This window comes from Macaca fascicularis, chromosome 11, assembly GCF_037993035.2.
Source record: "Macaca fascicularis isolate 582-1 chromosome 11, T2T-MFA8v1.1".
Classification (NCBI taxonomy): Eukaryota; Metazoa; Chordata; class Mammalia; order Primates; family Cercopithecidae; genus Macaca; species Macaca fascicularis.
In genome coordinates, this window is record NC_088385.1 from 19829821 (window position 1) to 19838665 (window position 8845).

The following is an 8845-nucleotide window of genomic DNA, read 5'->3' on the forward strand; positions in this document are numbered from 1 at the left end:
GCGTCTGTAGTCCCAGCTACTCGGGAGGCTGAGGCAGGAGAATGGCGTAAACCCGGGAGGCGGAGCTTGCAGTGAGCCGAGATCGCACCACTGCACTCCAGCCTGGGCGACAGAGCAAGACTCCGTCTGAAAAAAAAAAAAAAAAAAAAATTACTTTACTGAAGAGGGGGAGCCCAGGTACGCAAAGAGAACCAGCGATGTGAAGAGAAGTGGAATGTTATGCCTGACTCTGTAACACTGTAAGGATTTTTCCAAATACTGGTTGCCCCGCTCTGTTGATAATTGTTAATATTAGACAAACAGTAGACAAATGCAGCCGCAAGTCAATTGTATTAGCAGAATATTGTCCTCATTGCATGTGTAGTTTGACTACAGATTCCAAACCTATGGCTGAGTTTCTTCTAGTAGGATCAAAAGTTTCTTTTTCCTTTGCTCTGAATAAAACTGAACTGTAGGTTCTCTATAGGTGGAATTTGGCCTTTCCCTCTTTTTTTTTTGTAAAGCAATGTCTGCCTAGTTTATTGTCCAGTTAGCTTAGTGACATTTGAAAAGTTGGCACTATAAATAAATCAATTTGCAAAAAAAATTTTTCTGTACTAGAATTAACAAAATGTTATCTTTATTCGTGAGTTGAAAACTAGAAAAAGGCTTCTTGAAGTAAATGTTCTGAGTGGAGTTACTAGAATGTCTTCCAGCATCCTGCAGTCAAGGAGTACCACTGTACTGATTAACCTGTTTGTAGCAGGGCTCCCTTCATTGCATCTGAGGACTTGTTTTCTTTTTCTTTAATTTTATTTTGAATCCTCTTAGCTTTCAATATATTGCCTAGAGACTCAGTTACTACCCAGTTTACTGGTTTTTGGGAGAAATGTAACTGGACAGTTTGTTAGCTTTTCAATTAAAAAGACACTTAACCCATGAGAAAAAAAGAGAGAGAGAGGAGAGAAAACTACCTCTAAAAGCCAAAATGGGAAAGGAAAAGACTAATATCAACGTTGTCATAATTGGACACTTAGGTTCAGGCAAGTCCACCACTTCTGGCCATCTGATCTACAAATGCATTGGCATCGACAAAAGAACCATTCAAAAATTTGAGAAAGAGGCTGCTGAGATGGGAAAGGGCTCCTTCAAGTAGGCCTGGGTCTTAGATAAACTGAAAGTGGAGCGTGAACGTGGTATCACCATTGGTATCTCCCTGTAGAAATTTGAGGCCAGTAAGTACTACACGAGTATCACTGATGGCCCAGAACACAGAGACGTCACCAAAAACATGATTACAGGGACATCTCAGGCTGACTGTGCTGTCCTGATTGTTGCTGCAGGTGTTGGTGAATTTGAAGCCGGTATCTCCAAGAAGGACAGACCTAGGAGCATGCCCTTCTGGCTTACACACTGGGGGTGAAACAACTCATTGTTAGTGTTAACAAAATGGATTCCACTGAGCCACCCTACAGCCAGAAGAGATATGAGGAAATCGTTAAGGAAGTCAGCATTTAATGTTATGAAAATTGGCTGCAACCTTGACACAGTAGCATTTGTGCCGATTTCTGGTTGGAATGGTGACAACATGCTGGAGCCAAGTGCTAACATGCCTTGGTTCAAGAGATGGAAAGCCACCCGTAAGGATGGCAATACCAGTGGAACCATGCTGCTTGGCGCTCTGGACTGCATCCTACCACCAACTCATCCAACTACCAAGCCCCTTCGCCTGCCTCTCCAGGATGTCTACAAAAAGTGGTGGTATTGGTACTGTTTCTGTTGGCTGAGTAGAGACTGGTGTTCTCAAACCTGGTATGGTGCTCCAGTCAATGTGACAACTGAAGTAGTCTGTTGAAATACACCATGAAGCTTTGAGTGAAGCTCTTCCTGGGGACATTGTGGACTTCAATGTCAAGAATGTGTGTGTCAAGAATGTTCATCATGGCAATGATGCTGGTGACAGCAAAAATGACCCACCAATGGAAGCAGCTGGCTTCACTGCTCAGGTGATTATCCTGAACCATCCAGGCCAAATAAGTGCTGGCTATGCCCCTGTACTGGATTGCCACACAGCTCACACTGCATGCAAGTTTGGTGAGCTGAAGGAAAAGATTGATCGCCGTTCTGGTGAAAAGCTGGAAGATGACCCTAAATTCTTGAAGTCTGGTGATGCTGCCATAGTTTATATGGTTCCTGGCAAGCCCATGTGTGTAGAGAGCTTCTCAGACTATCCACCTCTGGGTCACTTTGCTGTTGGTCATATGAGACAGACAATTGCCATGGGTATCATGAAAGCAGTGGCAAGAAGGCTGCTGGAGCTGGCAAGGTCACCAAGTCTGCCCAGAAAGCTCAGAAGGCTAATGAATATGATCCCTAGTACCTACCACCCCAGTTTTAATCAGTGGTAAAAGAACTGTCTCAGAACTTTTTGTTTCCATTGGCCATTGAAGTTTAATAGTAAAAGAATGGTTAATGATTACAATGCATCGCAAAACCTTCAGAAGGAGAGCAGAATGTTTTGTGGACCACGTGTGTATGCGTGTGTGTGTGTGTTTGTGTGGCAGTTTTAAGTTATTAGTTTTTAAAATCAGTACTTTTTTTTTTTTTTTTTTGAGACAGAGTCTCACTCTGTTGCCCAGGCTGGAGTGTAATGGCATGATCTCAGCTCACTGCAACCTCAACCTCCCAGGTTCAAGTGATTCTCCCACCTCAGAGTAGCTGGGATTACAGGCACCTGCTGTCATGCCCAGCTATTTTTTGTATTTTTGTAGAGATGGGGTTTCATCATGTTGCCAAGGCTGATCTTGAACTCCTGACCTCAGGTGAGCTGCCCGCCTCGGCCTCCCAAATTGCCAGGATTACAGGCATGAGCCACCATGCCCTGCCTAAAATCAGTAGTTTTTTAATGGAAACAACTTGACCAAAAATCTGTCACAGAATTTTGAGACCCATTAGAACAAACTTTAATGGAAAAAAAAAAAAAAAAAAAGAAATCAGAACTAACAAGATTTGCTTATAGACTTCAAAATTAATTCTCTATTTTTAATCAGTCTGTTTCTTTCTCTCTCTCTTTCTCTCTCTCTCTCCTCTGACTCCCTCTCTCACCATATTTCTACTAATCCTTTCTTGGTATAAAGGGTAATTGTTCAAATTAGGTCAATTTTTACTATTATCTGTCTGTAATATCTCAATACTCATATTTTATTTGAGAAGTTATTAACTATTTGAAAGATACTGATTGCCTGTAATGCATTCAGCTATCTGCTTACCACCAAATATTATCTTTACTCTTACTTGTCCCAGTTTACTCTTGATTTCTTTCTTATCCCTCCCTTTGCTGTTAATATTTTCTACATATGCCAAGACGGTGAAATTTTTAAATGTTTCTTCTTTTTAAGGAAAATTGACTTCTGTCTTGGGTCCAAACAAACAAACAAATACCTTCTTCAGTAATTAAGTGTTCACTACAGTCCAATACAAGACAGAGAACAATTACTTAAACAAGAAAATATATGCCTACATCAACATATAAACAGAATAAATAGAAAAATAGATGGTAAATATTTATTCTGCTCATCTATATCAAGAATACGTATCAAAAAAATCATTATCATTATGATTTCTGTTGAGTCGCTAATGAGGCAATGAACTGTGTCTTTCGTTGCCTTAATGTAAAGGTTTTAATTATCTTATTGGAATAGTAGAAGATAAATCTTCTTTAATTTGGTTTTCCATTTTTCCACTTTGATTGCCTATTAGAAAATAAATGTGAAGATAAAATACATGTATACATGTGAGATCACTACCCATTAAGCCTGCAGCAGACGACGTCTGACATTCAGCCACGAATATTCTGTGCAAAATTCTCAATGTTTCAGATTGCTTACATATGGAATATTAAATATCACAGTTTACCTTTATAAATTGTCTTAAAAGAATAATCGGTAGTTGGAACGGGTTGCAAGAAACAAGAAAGTAACTTTTTCAACCCCCAAAGCACACCTGATACTACAACCATCTCCTTTCAGAAATTTGCAGCGCTATTGTGTAAGATTTGCTGAGTCTCTCTAAACATCTCTATCTCTCTATCTCCTCACCTTTAAAGATGTTCACAGTGGCAAAAACATTAAGGAGAGTTCTTATTCCTAAAAATTATCCAATTTTTCACCATTATAAAAATACTATTTCCTCCTTTCAAAATGCATTAAAATTATTAAAAGTTATTGCGATTTCAAGAAACTCTCTCTCCCCATCCCAAATCCAAAGTCAATTACATATAGTGCAAGGGTGTGTATTAGATTGCTTTGAGTTACATCAACGTTTAAATTATCTTCTCAAAAATATTTTAGTCCTATTATCTTCATTTTATACTTAGAAATGTATTGTGTTGAATAAATAATATTTGGTAATAAAACACATCTACTTTCATACATCTAAATAAACAAGGAGTTTGGCATAAGAATTAAAGAGTTTAAAATGCACGTATATTTCCATGTTTGTACATAAGTACTTAATGAGGATCTTTCTAATAATTGCTTAACAGAAATATAGTTCCTCTATATTAGGAAAAATATTACCTTATTGGAGATGTGTATTCTTGTCTACCTCATTGCATTTAAGAGTAGAACTATGTATGCTGAGTTGAGTTGATATCTCAAATGTAACAAAATGAAAAAGAAACAGTGTTTTAGTATAGTGTAGAAATATGTAAATTTCTTTTTCTGAAAAAGGAACAACTAAGACAGAAACAGAAAACCAAATACCGCCTAATTTTACTTATAAGTGGAAGTGAAATGATGAGAACATATGGACACAGAGAGGGGAATAACACATAGTAGGGCCTTTCAGAAGGTGGAGGGTGGGAGGAGGGAGAATCAGGAAAAATAACTAATGGCTACTAGTTATTAGATAGAATGTATCTCTCAAAAGGCAGAGTGAAAAAAGAGGTAGAGTGGCTTAACTCACAGCCGTGTTATCCTTACATGTGGTTCCATTATACATTATAGAGGCCTTAAACGTTACATACAAATTTCCTGTTTGCTATGTGCCTCCCCTACCAAAGTATGAAGGACTTGAGATCCAAAATTTATTTTTATATGTGTTTTCCAATACATAATACAGTCACTAGTGCATAGTTGATACTCAACTAATATTTGTTAACTGAATAATAACATTCTAAAGAAAATAGCCTAAAAGAAAAACTGTAGCAAATAATATATAATAAAAAATTTATTATCAATATGGCAATAAATATTTTCTTAAAAAGAAGGACATATGTGAAATACAGCATCACTGAGAGTAAAGAAGCTTCGAGGTCACTAAAAAGTGTGTTGTCAGTTTCTCTTAAGAAAAGCAAAAATAGCTTACTACTGGTAAATATTTTATAGTTTTCTACAGTTAATTTATTATGTTTTAGTTTTGCTACTGGGATCAATTTATTCTCCAGAGTTAATGATTAAGTAAATTTTACAAGATTTAGAATATTGCTACTACTAGAATTTTTCCTTTATGTTTGACATAAAGAAAAGGGCATTGCCCTCAGAATGTAACTGATACTTTTGATAGTACTAGTGGTCTAGTTTTATCTCCTGTTATTCTACTTCTTTATCTGCGTGCTGTCACATACAAATAAAGTTTCTAGGGCCAGGGACACAGACTTGAAAAACTTGGATGGGGAGAGTAGTCAAAAGAGTTTGAAGAATAAAGTACATTCTTAATAGGGCAAGTTGAGATGGCTCCATAGTTTCATACGTGGATAGATTGGGGCCATCATAATGGTAGCTGAAATCTGTACAACTATTGAAGAAAAAGAAATGACATATAGTACCAAAATAAGGACGGTTTTATTCTTCAATGAGGGTGAGACTGCAGAAAAAAAAAAAAAATGAATTCCCTTTGGAGATAAACCTTGTGTAACAAATACATATATGATGGTTTGACTGTATTTTAGTTTGAATTCCCCTGAAAGCAGAGTCTGATTTATTTCCAGATAGCATTTAGAAGGTAACAGTAAAGAGCAGGAGCGAGAGTCAAAAGAGAGATGAGAATAAAGGAAGGAAGAAAAGTTCATCAAGTTGACCAGTGTGGACAACTGGTGATTGAGCTCAGTCTAAGAAGAATATAGCATGCCTTTTAGAATTGTCCACCCAAAGGACAGGAGGCAGAGGTCAAGTTCAGCACTGGTTGAGGGCCATCCCATCAATTCCCCCACACCTATAAGCTATTGAAGTGTGTGTAAAAAGACTTCAGTGCAGAAAGCTAAGATGCCAACAGTTGAGGACAAACATTGTTAGTGAAAAGTGAGTAGAACCTGCACAAAAGTGTCCAGGGTTGCCTGATAGTGGGCCAGAGCATCAGATACATCAGACACCAACAGTGATGCCAAGGGCTCAGGGCTGATGGATTTGGAATCCAGGATGCTTTAGTTTGTAGTTCAACTTCTCAGAATCTCTGATGAATTTCTTATTATATCCCCTGAGACTGTACACACGTAACTGTCTGATGGCAGATGCGTGAATATGACAACTCATTTGTTTCTGTATAGATTCTATCAGAGGTTAAAAATAGACAAATGGTTGCTTTGTGCAAATTACTCAGTTAATGTTTCATTCCAAGTTAATCTTAAAGGGAGGTTTGCCTATTTTTGAAGGGTGTTTTCTTAAATACTCATATCTCAAGTTTTCTAAGTGTAAGGTCTGTGAATAAAGCTGCTGACATTTTGTGAGAGGTAAATGACTGACTCCTCAACATTTTATAAAGCAACTATTTTCACCATCTTTTTGATATATTACTATTTAACTATAAGATTGAAATCTCAGAATAATCTCACGCCTGGGAGATTCCCATAAGAAGTTATATATTCTCTGAGTCTCTAGTAGGCTACCTTGACCTTTCATGTTTTAAACTGCGGCCCTTTTCCATCATTAGATTTTAAAGTTTTCAAAAATCTAGGGAGAAAGGGTTTTATTTCTCATCCTCCCTTACATTGCCTCTGGGCTGGGGAAGAAAGTAGGTAAAACAAAAGATTTTTGTTTGCCTTGAACCCAAAAGAAGTTCAAATGGAAGCCTCAAGTGCAATGACCTTAATGACTATTGCTCTTTTATCATAACGGTATGCTTAATAGTTCATAGAATATTCAGTTCAGCAGGGCACCATTTGAAACTTCAGACAGAGGACATATCTCTGTAGGGAAACTTACCTTTCCAGTGGGGGTAATTCCTTTATGTTTAAGGTTTCGGCAGATTGCAAGGGGGAAAAGCAGTGTTTGAGGATCTCTTAAAGATGACCTAACTAATGATATATAATGAAATAAAGTCTACACCCTCTAATTTGTCCATATCAACCTGAATCAAACTGAGGTAACTGACAATTCAATTTTTTCATGAATTAATTTGCCCATGTCATTGCAAACCTGGTTAGCAAACACATTGAAATACCAATAAGACAATATCAATATAACATTTTAGACAAATTGAAGCAGTAAATACTGACTATGATATTATATGAGCACAATATTGTATGTGTGTTTGTAGGCCCCTGCAAACATACATGAATGTGTGTGTGTGTGTGTGTGTGTGTACACACAAAGCCAAGTTATACCATCTAGCAAGAACTCATTGGTAAGTATTTAGGAATCTGGCAATGTGGTTGTTAAACTCAGATACAATTAAAAATGAAACCATACAAGTTTTTAATTAAATAAATTAAAAACAAAGTAATTGCAAGTACTCAAAATGACTTCTTAATTGTTTTACTACATTTTACGATTATCTATGCTATTGATTTTTTTTATATTTGTTTATTGCATTATAGGAATACTATGGAGTAGTAAGGCATACGTCTTTCTAACTCTATTTTCAGTATAGTTGAATTGATAGCTTGAAACTGAACAGAATACAAATATATCATGGAAACAGGAAAATGCTAAACTAGGGGAATAGTTTTGTTGACTGACTAAACTTAAAATATTGGGGAAAATGTGAATAATATAGAGTAAATTTAAAAGTGTGTTGTGGATATAGCCATTCCATTATCAACAACACAAAAAACTGAGTAAATATTCTTCCAGCATTTGAAATTGTTATCTGATTCAGCAAAGAAATTGTTGACATCATTGACAAAAGTGTAGTTTTGACATATGCCTTTCTTAATTCATGTTTGTCTTACTCATGAATGTAAACAACATTAGTCAACATTTATCAGTTGTAATTATAGGTTGGTTAGTCATATGAAAGTTCAGCAAAAATGATGAAAACATTTTATGAGAATTAATTTTCTCTATGGAATTTAAGGCAGATATATTGTATATATACATTGCTATTTATAATTTCTTAATATTACTAACATTTGTAATAAAGCATATACATAAATGTATATATGTATATTTAAGCACATGTGTGTATAGCATGACATATATATAGAACATAGAGATATTTATATATAGATATATTTTTATAGTAATAATTGTAGATATAATATGATTTTTTTGAAAATCTTGTCATTAAATATTTACTAGAATGGATTACACACCTAGGTAGTTTAATAACCAAAAGCTTTATACAGGTTACACATTTGTTAAAAATAACCAGTTCACTCAGAACTTTGGAAAACTTTTCTCCTTTACACGTTAGAATTAAGACAAAATAAAAATATGAATCACATTTTTAGCAAAATTTTATTGAGATAAAGATTAAAATTTAAGCCATATACAGAATAATCTTAAATGCAAGATTTGTGGTATCCATACCAATGTAACATAAATAATTATTCACTTGAAAAGACCTACTTTTGCAGAATCCAAAATTTCCCGATAATGTAGGAATGATACTTATTTCAAAATATTTTAATGTTAGAAAGTATGGCAAT

General features: G+C 35.7%; 1 pseudogene; it reads left to right on the forward strand.

The window, feature by feature from the left end:
- Positions 1 to 967: 967 nt before the first annotated feature.
- LOC102144267 (elongation factor 1-alpha 1 pseudogene) lies at positions 968 to 2356 on the forward strand (annotated as a pseudogene).
- Positions 2357 to 8845: the final 6489 nt, after the last annotated feature.